The following is a 22,206-nucleotide window of genomic DNA, read 5'->3' as shown; positions in this document are numbered from 1 at the left end:
CTACCCTCTATGTTTTCCCACAGATCGGGCTAAGGTGGGATTCATGATGTCTTACCTAGCGGGTGATGCCTTGAATTGGATCACCCCCCTATGGGACGCACAGGATCCTATCGTCCTGGACATAATGGCCTTCCTGGTGGCCTTTCTAATGGTCTTCGATGATCCTAACCCGGAGGCTCCTGTTGAAGCTTCACTTCCCAATATCCCGGAGCAGCCCCGATGGGTAATGTGTGTGGGTAGTGCAATAGTCCTCCAGCCCAATGAGACTACTGCCCACCCAGAATCCTCACAGGGTGACTACACTCTCCGGAATACTTCTCCCAACCTCAAGAGGCAGTCCAGACATGCTAGACGTAGCAGTAAGCCGTCACGCCAGGGTCTGTCCTCCCTGAGACCTCCTGACCCTAACCTTGAAGTCCCTACTGAAGCTTCATCTCCCTGTATCCTGGAGAAGCCCCAACGGGTAATGTGCGTGGGTAGTGCACCAGTTCTCCTGCCCGAAGAGACTGCTGCCCACCCAGAATCCACACCGGAGGACCCCCTGTTGCCTCCTGAATCCCCCGGGATAGCACTTGATGACTATTGGAGAGAGACTTCCCTATACTCTGCACCTGTTACCTCGCCCGCTTCGTCCAGTGAGTCCGACCTAGTGTTCTCCGAAGCAGAGGTTATCCCCGTGTCTCTACACCCCTCCGATCAGGCGGAGGATCTCCAGTTGTCTCTTGAACCCTTCGGGGTGCTACCTGGTAGCGAATGGACAGAGACTTTCCTATACTCGGTACCTGATACCTCGGCTGCTTCATCCAGTGAGTCCGACCTAGTGTACTCCGAAGCAGAGGTTACCCATGAGTCTCTTCACCCCTCCGACCTGGCGGAGGACCTCCAGTTGTCTCCTGAGCCCTTTGGGGTGCTACCTGGTAGCGAAAGGACAGAGACTCTCCTATACTCTGTACCTGATACCTTGCTCGCTTCGTCCAGTGAGTCCAACCTAGTGTACTCCGAAGCAGAGGTTACTCCCAAGTCTCTACACCCCTCCGACCAGGCGGAGTACCTCCAGTTGTCTCCAGAACCCTTCGGGGTGCCACCTGGTGGTGAATGGACAGAGACTTTCCTATACTCTGTACCTGATACCTTGCTCGCTTCGTCCAGTGAGTCCAACCTAGTGTACTCCGAAGCAGAGGTTACTCCCAAGTCTCTACACCCCTCCGACCAGGCGGAGGACCTCCAGTTGTCTCGTGAACCCTTCGGGGTGCTACCTGATAGCGAATGGACAGAGACTCTCCTATACTCGGTACCTGATACCTCGCCCGCTTCTTCCAGTGAGTCCGACCTAGTGTACTCCGAAGCAGAGGTTATCCCCGAGTCTCTACACCCCTCCGACCAGGCGGAGGACCTCCAGTTGTCTCCTGAACCCTTCGGGGTGCTACCTGATAGCGAATGGACAGAGACTCTCCTATACTCGGTACCTGATACCTCGCCCGCTTCTTCCAGTGAGTCCGACCTAGTGTACTCCGAAGCAGAGGTTACCCCCGAGTCTCTGCACACTTCCGACCCGGCGGAGGACCCCCAGTTGTTTCCTGAATCCTCCGGGGTACCACCTGATAACAAAGAGACAGTGACTTTTCTACACCTTGTACCTGATACCTCGCCCATTTCATCCTGTGAGCTTGACAAGATGTACCCCGAAGCAGAGGTTACCCTCGAGTCTCTGCACCCCTCCAACCCGTCGGAGGGCTTTCAGTTTTCTCCTGAACCCTCTGGGGTGCTACCTGATAATAAGTGGAGAGAGACTTCCTTGTGTGCTATTCCTGGTACTCCACCCGTTTCGTCTGTTGCTGAGGATGGCTGGATAGGAGGTAGCATCCGAGCTAACCAGAGGAGACCAGTTTTTCCGGTGGACAGTGGAAGTGATCTCCTTGAAGTAAAGGATTGGCCCTCGAACTCCCTGCGGAACATTCTGGCAGGCCTGAAGAAGAGGGGGCGTAAGGGGGGGAGGTACTGTAACATACCTGGCGGCGTCCTTGCATAGTGGTCCATCTCCCACTGTGCAAGAGTGCGCACTTGATCTCCAGTCCAGTTTGCTAGCCTGGCTTCCCTCCATGCTGTATGTTTGCCTCTGTGTCTGCTGCTTAAGGGTGGCGCCCGATCACTTCCTGCTTTTTGTACCTGCTGCAGACACACCCCTTGTGCGTCCTCAGCCTATTGCTGTCTGCCATCTGGTATTTAACCCAGCTGCTCCAATGAATCCCTGCCTGAGCATTGTGTTCTGTCAGTTGGTCTTTGGTCACTGATATGCCAGGTCCCGTTTATGTTTCCTGCCTTCGGTATCAGTTCCCGTGTCTGAACTGTGTCCTGTCTGTATTATCTTCTAGCCTGTTGTCTTCTGCCTATCCTGGAGTCTATATTTCCAGGCCTGTGTGAACCCGCTCCTGTATCTTGCTGCTGTGTCTGTTCTTGTCTGAATACTCTCCTAGCTTGTTTTGTTTTTCTCTATGTCCGTACTTTCCCTTTTTCTGCAGAGTCTGAACTCGTACCTAATTCCTGCTCGTTGTCACTGTACTTCCGTTTGTGAGTTTGTGGTCCACTCGCTACTTCTCTGCAAGTACCCTGTGGGTATCTGGTTCTGCCTTTCCCTTCTAGTCTGTTCCGTGTGTACAGAGCCCTGTCCCCACGGCGTCTGCGGTTTCGCTTTGCTCAGCCCTGTCCACCGCGTCTGCGGTTTTCGCCTTGCTCAGCTCTGTCCACCGCGTCTGCGGTTTTCGCCTTGCTCAGCTCTGTCCACCGCGTCTGCGGTTTTCGCCTTGCTCAGCTCTGTCCACCGCGTCTGCGGTTTTTGCCTTGCTCAGCTCTGTCCACCGCGTCTGCGGTTTTCGCTTTGCTCAGCTCTGTCCACCGCATCTGCGGTTTTCTCTTTGCTCAGCTCTGTCCACCGCGTCTGCGGTTTTCGCTTTCCTCTGCCCTGTCCACCGCGTCTGCGGTTTCGAATTTGTCTCCCAGTCTGTACTGGACCCTACACAGCCTGCGCTCTAGTCTGCCTGTTCCTGTATTCCCCGGTGTGGGTCAACAGCCGTGTCCGGAGTCTGACCTGGAGTAGACCCTGGTTCCTCTGCTCGGTTCCTCCCTGGTTCACTGGCGTCGTATGCCGTCGTGCGACCTTGGTCGGATCGGGCAGATACTTAGTTACGCCCCTCCAGGCACTCTCCAGTTCATTGCACAGTGGAATCACTACATAAACACGCACACGCCAGTCAGTCCGGGCGTGTGCATTACACTTGCATTGGAAATGCTGCCTTTTAGGCTGGTGGAGACGGAATCCTTCCGCAATCTTATGGCGGTGGCCGTCCCTCGGTACTCGTTCCCCAGCCGACACTATTTTGCCCGCTGTGCCATCCCCGCACTACACAAGCACGTGTCCCAAAGCATCGGCCTTGCCCTCAACAACGCAGTTACTGGGAGAGTCCACCTGACAACGGACACGTGGACAAGTGCTTGTTGCCAAGGACGGTACATCTCTCTGACGGAACACTGTGTAAACATAGTGGAAGCCGGGACCCAGTCGGACCTTGGGACGGAACACATCCTCCCCACACCGAGGATTGCGGGCCCTATGTCAGTCAGAGTTGCCACCACAGTGTACAGCTCCTGCGCATCCTCCTCCTCCTCCTCATGTTCAGCCTCCATCTCAGATATCACCACATCAGTTACAAGCTGGAAGCATTGCAGTACTGCCTCCGCCAAGCGGCAACAGGCTGTGCTGAAACTCATAAGCTTAGGTGATAACCCTCACACTGCTTGTGAGTTGTGGACAGCTGTGAAAGAGCAGGCAGATCTGTGGCTGAGACCGCTGAATCTACATCCCGGCATGGTCGTGTGTGACAATGGCCGTAACCTGGTGGCGGCTCTGAGGCGAGGTGAGATCACACACGTACCATGCCTGGCTCATGTGCTTAACCTCGTGGTTCAGCGGTTTCTTAAATCGTACCCCGAGTTGCCAGATCTGCTCGTGAAAGTACGCCGCCTGTCAGCTCATTTTCGCAAGTTGGCTACAGCTTCCGCCGCCCTTGCTGTGTTGCAGCAGCGTTTGCAGCTTCCGGCACACAGACTGGTGTGTGATGTCCCCACACGTTGGAACTCTACCCTCCACATGTTGCAAAGGATTTGTGAGCAGAAGAGAGAAGTTGTGGAGTACCAGCTGCAACAAGGCCGTCGATATTCAGGTCAGACTCCACACATAAGACCTCAGGAGTGGACCTGGATGTCTGACATATGTACCATCCTGACAAACTTTGAGGAGGCTACCAAGATGGTGAGTGGCGATGACGCCATCATTAGTGTCAGCATCCCACTTGTCTGTCTTTTGCAACGCTATCTGCAGAGAATTAAAGAGGAGGCATTGCAGCCAGAGTATGATGAGATGGATCAAGAAGCCATAGCGGGCGATTACACACAGCCCAGCCTCATCTCATCCCAACGTGCATTGGGGGACAATGAGGGAGAGGAGGAGGAGGAGGAAGAACAGGAGCTGCTATCATGTGTTGTAGACGGTAGTACCTGTACAAGTGTCATACCGTCGGTTCAGCGTGGGTGGCCTAAGGACAGGGGGGGAGGAGGAAGAGGAGGAGGAGGAGAGCATGGTCAGTCATCATCTTGGTGAGGACACAGAAATCTTGCCCGTTACCAGTCTGGCACGCATGGCTGACTTTATGTTACGCTGCCTTAACCGTGACCCTCGCGTTGTCAAAATGTTGGGTGACAGTCATTACTGGTTAGTGACACTTGTAGACCCCCGCTACAAGGAGAACTTTCACTCTCTTATTCCTGAGGTGGAGAGGTCTACAAAAATGGGGCAATTCCAGAAGGCCCTTGCTGCTGTACTGCATGTGACGCGCCCCCTGGGCCGTGTGTACACGTGTGTGGGATACCCGGTGCCAGGTCTCTGGGGTCTGTTGTCTCCGTGGTGGTGACCCGGTCCCGTGGCTCAGGCTGGTCAAACCAGTGGCAGTCTTTCTTAGGTTTTGAGCTTAATTTTCCGACTGCGCCACCCGTGGATTGCGGTCAGGGAGTACCACCGCTGCGAGGCAGACCGCTGAGGCTGGTGTTGTGTGCACAGCATAGAATGGGATAACTCCCCTCGGGAGGAGTATAGCCTCAGGGCAGTGAGTGTGGATGATGGGGGTGATGGTGCACGAGCGCAGCAGGAACGACTCAGAGTCTTTGCAGTGCAGTTCAGGGTCTTTACTGATGATTATAAGGTAGACCCTCCCGGGAGTACTGGCTAGCATAAGAGGCCTGGTCAGTCTGTGAGCAAGCAGGAGTTCCCCTGGCCAGGTGGACTTGTAGGCCTCCCCGTCTGTCTGCACTCTTCCTGGCTACCTTGCTGTAAGCGGATAGAAGTAGCCCACGTCCCTGAGTGTACCGTGTAGTGCTCACCCGTATGGCTGGTGACTTGGGGCCTTCTGTTAGCCTCCGCTCCACGATGGCGGTGCTGGTCCCTTGCTTGTAACTGAGCCTCCGGGCTTCTATGGCCAGAGGACCTGAAATCCCCTGCCGGCTGGTTTCTGCTGCTGGATATATAAGTCCTCACAGCTTCGGACTCCTGTGTCCGGTTCCTATTGTCTTCTGCCAGGGCGAGCTCTGCTCAGCTTCCAGCCCCTGGTCTTTAGCTCCTAGCTCCTACAGAGCTCCTTGCTGTTACTTTCCCTTGCTCTCACTCTGACTCTGACTGTTCTCTGACTCACTCAACCCCGCCCCAGATCCAGTTTATAAGGACAGAATTCTCCCCTCCCAGGACTGGGGCAGGAGGATGTTGCATGTTTAAGGGATCCTGACCAGGAAACCTCCCACTTGCTCTCCGACGTAATATCTCTATTACTGTGGTGACCAGACCCCTGGGGTGCCACACATGGCTCTTGTAAGGGGCATTGCAGTTCCTCATAATTTTTGGAAAGTCTTCCATTCACTGCTTAGGCCAGCAGTGCACGGGAGACCCAGTTGCTATAAATCGAAAAAAAGGTTTAGTTAACGCCCTCTGACCTCCATGTCATTTTCAAGGGGCATTGGAGTGGCTCGAAATTTTTGGTAGGCATTGCACTCACTGTATGCCCTATAGCTGTGTAGCCGAACCGCTCCTTTTGTTACAGAAACATATCCTACAAGACATATCTGGTTGACTGGCCTGATATTGATGTGAATGGTCCCTGTTCCTCCTGCTCTTTCTCCTTTGCCACCACCTCATCCATCATTTATCACCTGAAGCTTTGTTTTAACGGGAGTCATAGAACTGGGATAGTAGCAGGAAAACATCCAGCAATCCTCGGAGGAGGTAGGATATGCGCCAAAACGCGGACCACCTCAGGCCTAGCCGCTACTACATACATGCACTTGCATTCCAAGAAAACAAAGCAGATGCTATCTTCTATCATCATCATCATGCTCCTCACCTAGGCACTCTCAACTCCCCTGATGGAGAAACCAGGGCCCACCGGAGGAGTCTGGTTCTCTGGTGGGCTCGTCCATTGCTGCCCTAAAGCAGGCCAGGCTAAGAAAAGTGTGGGGGAAGGTGACAGAAGAAATCAGGGCGGCTGGGGACCGAGTATGGACACCTGGCCGCCACCTGGCGGCTGGGGACCGAGCGTGGACACCCGGCCGCCGGGCGGCTGGGGACAGAGAATGGATACCTCGCTGCCGAAGCGGCCATGAGGTAGTGGCCAGCTTCGGCCTCCTCCAAACTAAAAGGCCCCATTTCAAGTGAAAGCTAGCAGTATGGTATTGCAGCATGCGGGTGGGTGGGTGGTTGGCTGCATATTTTCGCTTGCATTGCAAGGAATGGGGGAGGTACAATTGAACACTGCCCTGGGACAAGGACTTGCACGGGGATAGTTGCAAGTCTGCATCTTCTGATGCGGCAAGGATCACTTCTGATGGGCACACTTTTAGACAGTGACCTGGGTGTCAGAGATGCTTCCAGGGGTCTTCCCCATGCTGATCCCTTGTCTTTTCAGCACTGTATGCATGTGTCACACAGCACATGGCCAGATAAGGTTGTAAAATGTTAAAATGACATTTCCCGGTGAACACATTTGTCACGGTTGAAAGCAATACAAAAGTGCAAAAACGCATGAAAAATGCTACTTGTGAACATAGCCCAAGGTGTGGAGGAGTATTTTTGTTTTTGGTTATTTATTTTACCTTATACGCAAGTTTTTACCCAAGAAAGGAAATTCCTTAACATATTTCACAGGAAAACCGTTTCAGTTTCGTTTTTGAACGTTTTATTGTGAGCCCGCAAAAGTGGCTTAATACCTCTGACCACGTTGTTGACAGCAGTGACCTGGGGGTCAGAAATGCTTCCAGGGGCGATCCCCATGCTGCCCCCATGTCTTTTGAGCACTGTTACTATCGTTTTGGGCACTTTTTAGGCTTTCTACAGACTGCCGGGGGTGCTGCCGCAAAAATGCTTGGGTCTCTCATAGACTAACATTGGGCTCGTTGCTCGGGTCGAGCACCCGAGTATCACGGTAAGCTCAGCCCGAGCTTCGAGCACCCGAGCATTTTAGTGATCGCTCAACACTATCAGTCGTCATCTTGGTGAGGACACGGAAGTCTTGCCCGTTACCAGTCTGGCACCCATGGCTGACTTTATGTTACGCTGCCTTAACCGTGACCCTCGCATTGTCAAAATGTTGGGTGACAGTCATTACTGGTTGATGACACTTTTAGACCCCCTCTACAAGGAGAACTTTCACTTTCTTATTCCTGAGTTGGAGAGGTCTACAAAAATGGGGCAGTACCAGAAGGCCCTTGCTGCAAAACTATTAAAAAAATTCCCATCTGAACACGGTAGCGGCAGAGTTCACAGTTCGCTGCCCAACTAAGGCATACAGGCGAGGGAGACGCAACTCCAATCTAGCAGAGGCAGGGGAACACTGTCAATGTTCTAGGACAGTTTTCTGAGACCTGCCCAGCTTACAGGCCCTGAGGCGCAGGGTACTCTCACAAGGAGTGGAAAGTTTCAAAAGATGGTGAGGGAGTACCAGCGTCCTCCGTGATTCCTCTGTGCCTTTTAATTATTGGGTATCCAAGCTGGACACTTGGAATGAACTCACTCTGTATGCCTTGGAGGTCCTGGCCTGCCCTGCCGCTAGCGTGTTATCGGAGCGTGTTTTTAGTGCCGCTGGGGGAATTATAACTGATAAACGCACTCGCCTGTCAACTGACAATGCTGACAAGCTGACCCTTATCAAAATGAACAAAGGCTGGATTGGGCCCGACTTCTCATCACCACCAAATGACAGCCGAGTAACATAAAGTCAAATCCACTGTGTTATTTCGGGAGGTGTATTCCCATGCATCGCTTCACACCCACACATGGGTATACGCTTCCTCATTTCGGCTGTTTTTTGCTCTTCTCCTTATCCTTAGCCTCCACGACCACTATACCACCAGGGTGACCGCGGTCCATGTTGCCAGCATTGCAAGTTCCTCTGTCCTAATTTTTGGCAGCTTTTGCTTGGAAGGCATAGGCAAAGACTATGGGAGACCCACTCCCCAATAATGGGAATAATGTTTTTAATATGCTGTACTGCATGGCTCTTGTAAGGGACATTGCAAGTTCCCCCTTCCTAATTTTTGGCAGCTTTTGCTTGGAAGGCATAGGCAAAGACTATGGGAGACCCACTCCCCAATAATGGGAATAATGTTTTTAATATGCTGTACTGCATGGCTCTTGTAAGGGGCATTAAAATCGTCTTGTTAAGCTACTGTGACCTCCACGTCTCTTCCAAGGGTCGTTAATATTGTCTTTTTATTCCACTGCGACCTCCACCACTCTTCCAAGGGGCATTGATATTGTCTTTTTATTCCACTGCGACCTCCACCACTCTTCCAAGGGGCATTAAAACCGTGTTGTTAAGCTACTGTGACCTCCACGTCTCTTCCACGGGGCATTGATATTGTCTTTTTATTCCACTGTAACCTCCACCACTCTTCCAGGGGGCATTAAAACTGTCTTGTTAAACCACTCTGAACTCCACGTCTCTTCCAAGGGGCATTAAAACCATCTTGTTAAGATACTGTGACCTCCACATCTCTTCCAAGGGGCATTAAAACTGTCTTGTTAAACCACTCTGAACTCCACGTCTCTTCTAAGGGGCATTAAAACCGTCTTGTTAAACCACTCTGAACTCCACAGCTCTTCCAAGGGGCATTGACATGTTGTTTTTAATTACCTCTAACCTCCACGACTCTTGCAACGGGCATTGCATTTCCTCCTAATTTTTGTCAGCTTTTGCTTTTCAATGCATAGGCGAACACTAAGGGAGACCCACTCCCCAATAATGGGTAGAAGGTTTTTAATACGCTGTAATCCACGTCTGTTTCAAGGGGCATTGCAGTGCCTAATAATTTTTGGAAAGCCTTCCATTCCCTGCTTAGGCCAACAGTGTACAGGAGACCCAGTTGCTATAAATGGAAAAAACGGTTTAGTTAAGGCACTCTGACCTCCATGTCACTTCCAAGGAGCATTGGAGTGCCTCGGAATTTTTGGTAGGCATTGCATTCACTGTATGCCTTATAACTGTGTAGCTGAACCGCTCCTTTTGATACGGAAACATATCCTACAAGACATGTGTGGTTGGCTGGCCTGATATTGATGTGAATGGTCCCTGTTCCTCCTGCTCTTTCTCCTTTGCCACCACCTCATCCATCATTCATCACCTGAAGCTTTGTTTTAACGGGAGTCATAGAACTGGGATAGTAGCAGGAAAACATCCAGCAATCCTCGAAGGAGGTAGAATATGCGCCAAAACGCTGACCACCTCAGGCCTAGCTGCTACTACATACATGCGCTTGCATTCCAAGGAACAGAAAGCTAAGAAGGTGGATGGCCTCATGATCATGAATAATTTACTCGTTGTGTAGGAGGCCGACCACTGCTGCTGTCTACCTTCTGAACTTTGTGTTGAAGCCTGAATGACCCAGGACCCGCAATCCTCTATGTCTGGAGGACGTGTTGCATCCCAGTGTCCAACTGTGTCCCGGCTTCCACAATATTAACCCAGTGTGAAGGCGTCAGTGAGATGGACCATTCCTGGCCACATTCACTTGTCCACGTGTTTGTGGTTAGGCTGTCCTTCCCACTAAATGCACTGGGGAGGGCACAGGTAATGTTATGGTATGCACGCTTGTGTATAAGGCACACCGGGACAAATAGGGGCGGCTGGGGACCGTTTATGGACACCCGGCCACCCCCACGCGGCTGGGGACTGTGTGTGGGCACCCGGCCGCGGGGCGGCTGGGGACTGAGTATGGACACCCGGCCGCCCCCTGGCGGCTGGGGACCAAGCGTGGACACCCGGCCGCCGGGCGGCTGGGGACTGAGTATGAATACCAGGCTACCGACGCAGCCATGAGGTGGTGGCCAGATTCCACCTCCACATGCCTAAAAGGCCCAATTTCAAGTGCAAGCAAGCTAGCAGTATGGTATTGCAGCCTGGGGGGTGGGTGGGTGGCAGGCTGCATACTTGCGCTTGTATTGCAAGTTATGGGGGAGGTACAATTGAACACTGCCCTGGGACAAGGACTTGCACGGGGATAGTTGCAAGTCTGCATCTTCTGATGTGGCAAGGATCACTTCTGATGGGCACACTTTTAGGCAGTGACCTGGGTGTCAGAGATGCTTCCAGGGGTCTTCCCCATGCTGTTCCCATGTCTTTTTAGCACTGTATGCATGTGTCACACAGCACATGGCCAGATAAGGTTGTAAAATGTTAAAATGACATTTCTCGGTGAATGCATTTGTCACGGTTGAAAGCAATACAAACGTGCAAAAACGCATAAAAAATGCTACTTGTGAACATAGCCCAAGGTGTGGAGGAGTATTTTTGCTTTTGGTTATTTATTTTACCTTATACACAAGTCTTTACCCTGGAAAGGATGTTCCTTAACCCCTTTCCGACCTGGTCAGTAATAGTACGCACCAGGTCGGGAAGGCCGGTTCAGCAGGGGCTCCGGCAGTGAGCCCGCACTGAAGCGAGCACATGTCAGCTGATTATTGGAATCGCAATCCACCCGCGGCTGTTAATATGTTAAATCTCTGACAGTGGCATTTAACTCGCGCTTCCGGGAGTCCTAAGCCCGCCCATCAGTGACCCCGTCACGTGATCGCGGGTCACCAATGGGTGGGCATGACAACTCAGGGTCTGCAGCAGACGCCTGTGGTTGTCATGTCTCAATTGCTATGAGCGCCACCTAGTGGTCAGCGCTCATAGCAAGTGAGCATTTCTCCTGGATACAAGCGATCTGCTCATCGCTTGTATGCAGTAGAAGCAATCAGACAACTGCCGCTTCTAGTCTCCTCTGGAGACTATAGAAGCAAGCAGAAAGTGTAAAAAAAAGTTTTTAAAAAAATAAAAAAAATAAAAAATATATAAAAGTTTAAGTCACCCCCCTTTCGCCCCATTCAAAATAAAATATATATATATATAAAAAAAAAACACATACACATATTTGGTATCACCGCGTTCAGAATCGCCCGATCTATCAATATAAAAGAATTAATACAATCAGTAAACGGCGTAACGAGAAAAAAATTTTAAACGCCAGAATTAAGTTTTTTTGGTCGCTACAACTTTGCAATAAAATGCAATAACGGGCGATCAAAACATCGGATCTACCCCAAAATGGTATCAATAAAAACGTAAGCCCGGCACGCAAAAAATAAGCCCTCACCTGGCCACAAATCCTGAATAATGGAGAAGCTAAGGGTCTCGGAAAATGGCGTAATTTTTTTTGTTTTTTTTTAGAAAGCTTTGGATTTTTTTTTCACCACTTAAATAAAAAAGAACCTATACATGTTTGGTGTCTATGAACTCGTAACGACCTGGAAAATAATGATGGCAGGTCAGTTTTAGCAATCTGTGAACGTGGTAAAAAAAGGACCCAAAAAACAACTGTGGAATTGCATTTTTTTTGCAGTTTCACTGCACTTGGAATTTTTTTCCCATTTTCCAGCACATGATATGGTAAAACCAGTGATGGTGTTTAAAAGTACAACTCGTCGCGCAAAAAAATAAGCCCTCACATGGCCATATTGAACGAAAATTAAAAAAGTTCTGGCTCTGGGAAGAAGGGGAGCAAAAAAGGAAAAGACAAAAACAGAAAGACCCATGGTCGTTAAGGGGTTAACATTTCACAGGAAAGCACTTTCACTTTCGTTTTTGAACGTTTTATTGTGAGCCTGTAAAAGTGGCTTAATACCTCTGACCACGTTGTTGACAGCAGTGACCTGGGGGTCAGAAATGCTTCCAGGGGCGATCCCCATGCTGTCCCCATGTCATTTGAGCACTGTCACTATCGTTTTGGGCACTTTTTAGGCTGTCTACAGACTGCCAGGGGAGCCGCCGCAAAAATGTTCGGGTCTCCCATAGACTAACATTGGGCTCGTTGCTCAGGTCGAGCACCCGAGTATCACAGTGAGCTCGGCCCGAGCTTCGAGCACCCGAGCATTTTAGTGCTCGCTCAACACTAATAATGACGTATTAGAAGTAAGTAAAAACAAACCACTTAAGTGAAAATACAAATGGCATATATAATGCCCAATGGTGGATAGTATATCAATCATCATTTTTAAGTGAAGAGCTATATAAACTTGATTACAGCCATAAAATTGTATAAAAGATTAATATGTTTTACCAAGGTTTTCCGGCGCAGTACAAAGTGGACACCTGTAACACTTTTCGAGTAAGTTTCTTCATGAGGTGTATGAACCCTACAATTTTAAGCATTTTTACTTTTTCAAGCAACCACACTTCATTGTTTTGATAAAATTTTGGTAATATCAACACATTTAATGCTTATTATTATGGTCAGTGCTATTTGTTTACTGTCTTTCACTTGAAAACTGTGTGTATTGAGTCCTGAAAGCCTGGCATCCTATATGCCCTATTTGTCCCTAGTTTTAGGTGGTTTTACTCACCACTAGTACCACATTATGCGGTTTGTTCTAGTATATTTTTTTAGGCCTGTTATGTAGGCGGTATAATTCTAATTTGAATTTATCTATCATATGTATTTTTGGTATACAAATATATTTTATGGTTATTTGATCATTGACTTATACACAGCTGTAAAGTAGGACTTCTTCCTGTCTGCAATACGTATTCGCTGTATTTTAATCTCTTTTATCATGTGGATTTTGATATATTAAAGATATTATGAATTTTTCAATTGTATGCCTTTATTATATGATTGAGTTTTGCTGTGCAGCTAGGAGGAAGAATTTGTCTTTTAACTGGGGCTAATATACTATCTCCAGTTACAAGGGAAATCAGATAAACAAAAAGTATTTCAATGTTAAAATGGCCCCCAAATGTATTTAATGACTTTATGGGGAGGGACACAAAGTGTGAAATAAACGCAATATAAAAAAATAAAAAAAGTGTGAAAGTAGATAATAAAAAATTCACTGCCAATCCAAAACGCTGTTATTAGCCCCGCCCTTGTTGAGAAAAAGACATGTGTCCTATATGTAAAAAGTTGTTACAGAAAAGGGAACAAACTCTAAAACTTATTTTAGTGGTCCTCCTTTGTGGTCATGAGAAAAAAATAATAAAATGTGAAAAAAGACACGCGTTTCCTATACTTTCACACTGATACCGCCTGATAGTGGCGAAAAAGAAAAGAAAAGAGAGTATGAAATTAACAGAAATATTAGGCCCAACATATTACAAAAAAAGTTGTGAAAATATGGCTGGTCAGGAAAGGGAAAAAATAGCCTTATCTTGAAATGGTTAAAGAGTAATTAAAGGGGTTTCCCCACAAACAAAGTTAATTTTAAAGTTGATCAATAGATCTTTGAATAATAATAATTTCCACAACTGGATGTGTTTAGAGAAAATGTTCCTGTGCTGAGATAATCTTATAAATGTGCCCCTGCTGTGTACTGTGTAATGGCTGTGTCTGACCGTACAGGAACATGGTCTGATCATACCACATCTCCTGGGCAGGGGAGGAAGCAAAAGAAAGTATACAGACATTACAGCAGGGGATCACAGCTGATTCTTTTTGTGAGATAAAGCATTTCCCTGCCTGTTTTTAAAAAATGTTTTTGTGTCACCCTGGCCTGGATGCCACAAAATGTAATAAAGCTGTGTCTGAGAGCAAGGGGGAGGTTCTCTAGTCAGGGGAGCATTAGCATGCAGTACCTCCTGTCTCAGGCCAGTAGGGGGAGCAGGCTGCCCCTATAAAAGCTGGTGCTGGGGGCAGGGTTAGAGAGAACTTGATGGCCTGTCTCAGCACTGAGACTTGTCCCAGAGCAGAGCAGGGACAGTTGCACTGCACCTAAGAGGAAGTGTGGCAGGAGGAGAGCCACAAGCCAGAGACAAGAGGCGAAGCAAGCCTGTCTTGGCAGATAAGAGACTGACTTTACCAGGCTTTGGTGTCTGAGGCTGGGAGGATTCTACATCCTCCAGCAGAGAACCAGTCCGCAAGGGACTGTATATTCCTTGGCCTAAGAAGCCTGGAGGCCCTGCCACAACCGAAGGGACCAGTAAAGCCGTACAAGGCTGGGAGCAGAAAGGAACCCACGTCGCAGGCCATACAGGCGAGAATACACGGAAAGCTTGGAAACGTGGGCTGTTACCCTATAACGAGGAGATAGCCAGAAGGAGCGCAGAAAGCACGGTAGGCCTACACCCTCACCCTGACCAGGGCCAATTTCCCTGTTGCTCTCAGACATCCAGGTCCCCTCCTAGCTGGGACTGTTTATGGGTCAGTTTACCTGTTTCAGTAAAGACCTTGGACTGCAACCTATTGTCTGTGTGCTCCTTCGCGCCTCCAGCACTACCGGTACTGGGACTCTCACCACCATCACTCCCACCATCCACTACACTGCCCTGGGGCCGCACTCTTCCCGTGGGGAGTCACACCATCCCAGCTGCACACCTCATCAGCCCCAGCGGTCTGCCTTGCAGCGGCGGTACCTAATGACTGCAAATCCACGGGTGGCGTAGTCGGACATTATCAATAGCACATAACGGACTACCACTGGTCTGACCACCCTGAGCCACGGAACTGGGTTGCCACTACTACTCCCATCGTCTCCCTATTGCCCGGATCCGAGTGCCCCACGGCCCAGGGGGCGAGTCAGCTTTGGCGTAGTCGGCAGGATTTCGTGCCCGCAACCACCTGGTACTGCGTGCCTGAAAAAGACTTTTGTAACTTACCTGTGGCGAAGTTTCCCACCGTCCGGAGTCGTTTCCCGCCATCCGGAGCCAATTCCCGCCATCAGACGCCATCTTGGACCGTTTCCCGCCGTCTTCTGCCATCTTCCTGCCATCCGCAGCTGTTTCCCGCCATCGGACGCCATCTTCAGGACGCCGAGCGGGAAGAAGAGGGGCGTGGACGTCAAAACCGCGCGAGATCCAAAGCTCCGCCCCACGCACCGACGCTGCGCAAGGTCCTGGAAGGGAGAGAGAGCAACGCTGACGTCATCAGGACGCGACGCCAGGTCCTCGTCCATAGCAGCAGCAGCGGAGCCTCGGCCTACAGAAGAGGATCGTCGGAAGGTAGGCCACGCTTAACTAGGGGGGAGGAAGATGTCGGACACAGAGGCGCCCACTATCAGCAACGCAGCTGCAGCAGCGGTGATGCCCTTTTCCCTGCCCTACATCCCTGGAGCGGCCTGGCTGCCCAAATACTCAGGGGAGCCCCATGCCCTAACTGACTTCAAGGAAAGGCTATACAGTTTGTTCCACGTTTACCCCCTGACAGAGGAACAGAAGGTCAGCATATTGACAGGGCAGTGAACTGGCGCAGCCCAGAGGGAGGTGAAATCATGGCCCGCTGAGGAGAAAAGGACTGTAAAGGGTATTCTGGCCCGGCTGCGGGGTACCTTTGACACACGTACCTCTGCTGAAATTAAAATGAGGTTCTATGGATGTAAGCAGCGGGCACAGGACAGCATCAGAGACTATGCCCTCAATCTGCAGGAAGCCTTGAGGGCTATTCAACAAACTGACCCTGGTAGTGTGCAGGAAACGGATAAGCTGCTAACAGAACAATTCATAGAAGGTCTGCTGTCTAGCACCCACAGGGCCCAACTGCGCCTCATGTTCTTTCAGAACCCCGGCCTGACCTTTGCCCAATTTAAGGACAGGGCCATAAGGGTTCTCCGTGAATCTGCAACCAGTGGCGCTATAAACCCCCAGCGCCCTGCTCTCACCTACCACCAGGAGGCGGCACCCTCCTCTATGGACCCCGTGGGGGCCGATGCACAGGCCCTGAAACAAGCCCTGTCGAAAGACCTGCACCACCAAGTCCAGGAGCTGACCAGGAGCGTCGCGGCGTTGACCAGGACCGTCCAGGCGTTGCAAGTGGACCCGTCAAGACCCATCGAGCTGGCTTCAAGTCCGGAGAATGCCCCGTGGCATCGACAGAGGAGGATCCCGTCATTCCGAGGGAGGCCCACAGACCGCTACGCAGAGGATGGACAGCCCATTTGCCGTCGATGCAACCAGCCCGGACACATTTCCAGGTACTGTAATTTAAACGGGTCCAACCTGGGGCAGAGGGCCAATCCCCAGGCATAAGATCACCAGGCCCTTATAATTGCCGTGATAAGTACGTTGGGGGGCGCCCGGTTTTACCCGTGGTGCTGGACGGTATCCCCATGAGCGCCTAGCTGGATACTGGGTCGCAAGTAACCACTATCCCTTATGTACTTTTTAAGCAGTATTGGACTGATGCTGATATCACACGGTATCCAGATAGTAACTTGAGCATCATCGCCAGTAATGGCTTACCCCTGCCGCAGATGGGGTTCAAGGAGATGACCATTAAGATTGGTAAAGTTGAACTACCGGCACAGGGAGTGATTATTGTGGACATTGACCGTCGTGAAAGTCACCCTAAAATAACTGTGGGTACTAACGTGATAGAAAATTGTCTTTCAGAAGTAATTGTAATTCTGCAACAGGTGGCGGTGAATGCTAGTTCCAGCCAACAGAGAGTCCTCAACAAGGAGATAAAAGCCCTGATGAGACGGCAGCAGGTAGAACTGTCTGGTGGTGAGATCGGTAGCGTAAGACTGAGTGACCCATTCCCCATTTCCATGCCTCCCAAAAGTGAAATGATGATCTGGTGTCGGACTGCAATCGGGTTGAGAGGTAGAGACTACCAAGCCATGGTAGAACCCGTGTACTCAGACAGCAGGCCCACCATTTTGACAGCCCGGGGGGTGGTTGATGTCCGTCATGGGAGGGTGCCCGTTCGCATTCTCAACATTGGGGAGAGAGAGGTACACTTACCCAGGTACGCTACACTTGCCAAACTGTTTGTTGTCGAACACAAAGCTATCAGGGCCGTGGAACCCTTGGCTCCATCTCCTCAGGCGGAGGGTAATGGCTCCCAGAAACAAAAGGAGGACTGGTGCCAGAAACTCCATGTGGGTGCTGACTCCACTCCCCTGCACCAAAAACAAGGAGTCTACCGGGTGGTACAGGAGTACGAGAGAATTTTTAGTAAGCACCCGCTAGACTTCGGCAGAGTAAAAGGGATAGAACACCATATCCCCACGGGGAGCCACCCACCAATAAAAGAGAGACACAGGCCTGTACCCCCTGCACATTATCAGAACGCCAAGGGTATGCTGCGGGAAATGAAAGAAGCTGGGGTCATTAGAGATAGCTGTAGCCCCTGGGCAGCCCCCCTGGTTCTGGTAAAAAAGAAAGACGGCACCATGAGAATGTGCTTCGACTATAGACAAATCAACCGTATCACACACAAAGAAGCATATCCGCTGCCTAGAATAGAGGAGTCTTTAGCCGCACTAAAATCAGCTAACTTCTTTTCTACTTTGGACCTTACTAGCGGGTACTGGCAGGTTCCTGTGGCAGAGGCTGACAAGGAGAAGACCGCCTTCACCACCCCGATGGGACTGAGTGAGTTCAACTGTATGCCTTTCGGGCTCTGCAACGCACCAGGGACCTTCCAGCGGCTGATGGAATGCTGTCTAGGGCACCGAAACTTCGAGACGGTCCTCCTTTACCTGGACGACGTGATCGTCTATTCGAAGACCTACGAGGACCATCTCAAGCACCTGGCTGAGGTGTTCGAAGCCCTGGCAGGCTACGGCCTGAAGGTGAAACCATCGAAGTGTCACCTGTTGAAACCAAAGGTCCAGTACCTAGGGCACGTGGTAAGCGCGGAAGGAGTGGCCCCTGACCCTGACAAGGTCACGGCAATCAAGAGCTGGCCAAGCCCCTCGAACATCAAAGAGGTGAGACAGTTTCTCGGGTTGGTAGGCTACTACCGAAGATTCATCCCCGGGTTCACTAAGGTGGCAGCTCCTATGCAGGACCTCCTGATCGGACAGTCTAAGTCCAGGAGCCAAAAGCCGCCCTTCAAGTGGGATAAACCGGAAGAGGAGTCCTTCCGCCAGCTAAAGATGGCCCTCACAGGGGACGAGATCCTGGCCTACCCTGATTATGGCCAGCCTTTCATTCTCCACACAAACGCCAGTAATGTAGGACTGGGAGCCGTACTGTCCCAAAACCAACAGGGCAGAGAACGGGTGATCGCATACGCCAGCCGGAAGCTGAGGCCCACCGAGAGGAACCCGGAGAATTACAGCTCCTTCAAGCTAGAATTCTTGGCGGTGGTGTGGGCCGTGACGGAACGCTTCAAGCATTACCTGGCCTCCGCAAAGTTCACCGTCTACACGGACAACAACCCGTTGACACACCTGGACAATGCAAGACTGGGTGCCCTGGAACAGCGGTGGATGGCCCGTCTCTCCAACTATGACTTCGTGATCAAGTACCGGGCAGGCAAAACCAATGCCAACGCGGACGCCCTATCAAGAATGCCTCACTTACCTGAGGGTGACGAAGACCCAGAAGAGCTGGAGGAGGTAGAACTCCCCACGTTTCACCGGTATGGAGCCGCTCAACACTCTCACCGCGTGAAGGAGGAGGATCTAACAACTGTGATGATCAATCCCCTACCTCACCACAGCTGGGCCGAGACCCAAGATAGTGACCCTGCAGTCCACCTGGTGAAAGATCTGCTGACCCGGGAAGACGCCCGCCTAGATCCAGATGCCCCAGAGGAAGCCAAGCAGCTATGGAAGGAGAAGAGCAAGCTGTTCCTCTACGAAGGCAAGTTGTGCAGAAGGATCGTTAACCACCGGACGCACGAGCTGACCTGGCAAGTCGTGGTCCCAAGGCGGGATGCAGCTATGGTCCTGGGGGCTTACCATGACAGAGCGGGACACTTCGGTTGGAAGAAACTGGAGTTCCTGCTAAGAGGAAGGTTCTTTTGGGTCGGCATGAGAGGAGCAGTAGAAAAGTGGTGCAGAGACTGTGGCCCTTGTCACCTAAGGAGGAAGGACCGCACCAGCCAGAAGACACCCTTGAGGCCCATCGTCACCATGCAGCCTCTTGAGCTGGTAGCTCTAGACCATGTCAAGTTGGCTCCAAGCCGGTCAGGGTACATCTACGCTCTGACAATCGTGGACTACTATTCCCTTTTTCTCATGGTGGTCCCGGTAAAAGACTTGACAGCCCAAACAGCGGCCAGAGCCTTCCAGCAATACTTCTGCCGTCCACACGGGAATCCGGAACAGGTCCTGACAGACCAGGGTCCAGCGTTTGAGGCTGAAATCTTCCAGGAGTTCTGCAACCTCTATGGCTGTAAGAAGATTCGTACAACGCCTTACCACCCCCAAACCAGCGGGATGTGTGAGAAGATGAACAATATAGTCATTGAACTCCTGAAGACGTTGCCCCTGGAGGAACGCAGCCTGTGGCCAGAAAAACTGCCGGACCTGATAGACCTATACAACAATATCCCGGTGAATGCTACAAACTGCACCCCGGCTTACCTGATGCGAGCTAGACCAGGTAAGCTGCCCGTAGACCTGGAGATGGGAGTCCTGACGCCTGAGGACACCTCCCCGGATGCGGACTGGGATATGGAAAGGCAACTGCAGTACAAGAAGGTACAGGAGAGTGTGGAGAAGAGCCTGGCCCAGGTGAGAGAGAGGCAAGAAAAACTCTTCAATCAACACGCCCCTGCTGGTCCCCTAGAACCTGGTGAGCAAGTCCTAAAGCAAAAAAGAAGGCTACATAAGTTGGACGACCAGTGGGAAAGGGAACCCTACACCGTACTGCAGTCTGACCACGACAACCCAAAGGTGTGCGTAATCACCAAGGACGGAGGAGAAACCACTAGTGTCGTCTCCAGAGACCACCTCAAAAGATGCCCCGAGCAACTCCGTAGTGCAGAAGAAGATCAGAGTGACCTTGAACCCGCAGAGGACAAGGAAGAAATGATCAGCACCGTTCTCGGAGAGTTCCCTCAGTCCTGGACTCGCATAAATGATGCCATAGTGGTACCCGTCCTGCATTTCCTGCAACCGGCACAGCAACAACCAACACCAGAGCCGGAAGGTGAAGAGGAGCAAGCAGTTCCAGAGGCAGAAGAGCCTGTACCAGCAGCCCAGGAGAGTCAACCCTCTGCTGACAGTGAGCCTGCCATGCCTGCGGTAAGCCAAAGGACCCGCAGACAGCTGCCTGCCCTACCTGTCCACCCAGCTGGTAGCTGTACCCCTAACGCTAGTGGGGAAAGCCAGGTTGGTCCACCACCAGACAGTGGGCTACGTAGATCAACCAGGAGCACAAAGGGGCACATACCCGCTCGCTGGAAAATATAGAGTGCACTAAAATTGTAAATAACCCTGTTGCCAAATGTTGAAATGTTTGCCAAGTTACCTGCATTTTTATTAATAGTGTATTTCAGTTTCTTGCAGCTACTGTAAGGACTCAAAGGTTATGGACTTTTTATAACCGGGACCTTGTATGGACTGCGTTCGGAGCCTAACCAAGGAATGAACTAAGACTGTAAAGGACTTGGGGTAGGACAGACCCCCACCTGGTTAAGGCTCCCCGTTGTATTGGTGATATGGACACCCGGTCACAGACCACACTGTGACCTTAAGAACTCAATCTGTGCGTCGCTTGTATACTAATGTTTTATGGTCATGCATATAATCCTTGTTTACTGTTTAGTCCCGGAGTACTAAATTTTACTAGGAGGGAATGTGTCACCCTGGCCTGGATGCCACAAAATGTAATAAAGCTGTGTCTGAGAGCAAGGGGGAGGTTCTCTAGTCAGGGGAACATTAGCATGCAGTACCTCCTGTCTCAGGCCAGTAGGGGGAGCAGGCTGCCCCTATAAAAGCTGGTGCTGGGGGCAGGGTTAGAGAGAACTTGATGGCCTGTCTCAGCACTGAGACTTGTCCCAGAGCAGAGCAGGGACAGTTGCACTGCATCTAAGAGGAAGTGTGGCAGGAGGAGAGCCACAAGCCAGAGACAAGAGGCGAAGCAAGCCTGTCTTGGCAGATAAGAGACTGACTTTACCAGGCTTTGGTGTCTGAGGCTGGGAGGATTCTACATCCTCCAGCAGAGAACCAGTCCGCAAGGGACTGTATATTCCTTGGCCTAAGAAGCCTGGAGGCCCTGCCACAACCGAAGGGACCAGTAAAGCCGTACAAGGCTGGGAGCAGAAAGGAACCCACGTCGCAGGCCATACAGGCGAGAATACACGGAAAGCTTGGAAACGTGGGCTGTTACCCTATAACGAGGAGATAGCCAGAAGGAGCGCAGAAAGCACGGTAGGCCTACACCCTCACCCTGACCAGGGCCAATTTCCCCGTTGCTCTCAGACATCCAGGTCCCCTCCTAGCTGGGACTGTTTATGGGTCAGTTTACCTGTTTCAGTAAAGACCCTGGACTGCAACCTATTGTCTGTGTGCTCCTTCGCGCCTCCAGCACTACCGGTACTGGGACTCTCACCACCATCACTCCCACCATCCACTACACTGCCCTGGGGCCGCACTCTTCCCGTGGGGAGTCACACCATCCCAGCTGCACACCTCATCAGCCCCAGCGGTCTGCCTTGCAGCGGCGGTACCTAATGACCGCAAATCCACGGGTGGAGTAGTCGGACATTATCAATAGCACATAACGGACTACCACTGGTCTGACCACCCTGAGCCACGGAACTGGGTTGCCACTACTACTCCCATCGTCCCCCTATTGCCCGGATCCAAGTGCCCCACGGCCCAGGGGGCGAGTCATTTTACTTCAAAGAAATTTTTATTTGCAATCCCGTGCAGTAATGTCTGTATACTTTTTTACTTCCTCACCT

This window comes from Phyllobates terribilis, unplaced genomic scaffold, assembly GCF_046119375.1.
Source record: "Phyllobates terribilis strain yellow unplaced genomic scaffold, ASM4611937v1 Scaffold_13__5_contigs__length_258822181, whole genome shotgun sequence".
Taxonomy (NCBI): Eukaryota; Metazoa; Chordata; class Amphibia; order Anura; family Dendrobatidae; genus Phyllobates; species Phyllobates terribilis.
Note: the sequence above shows the minus strand (reverse complement) of the source record.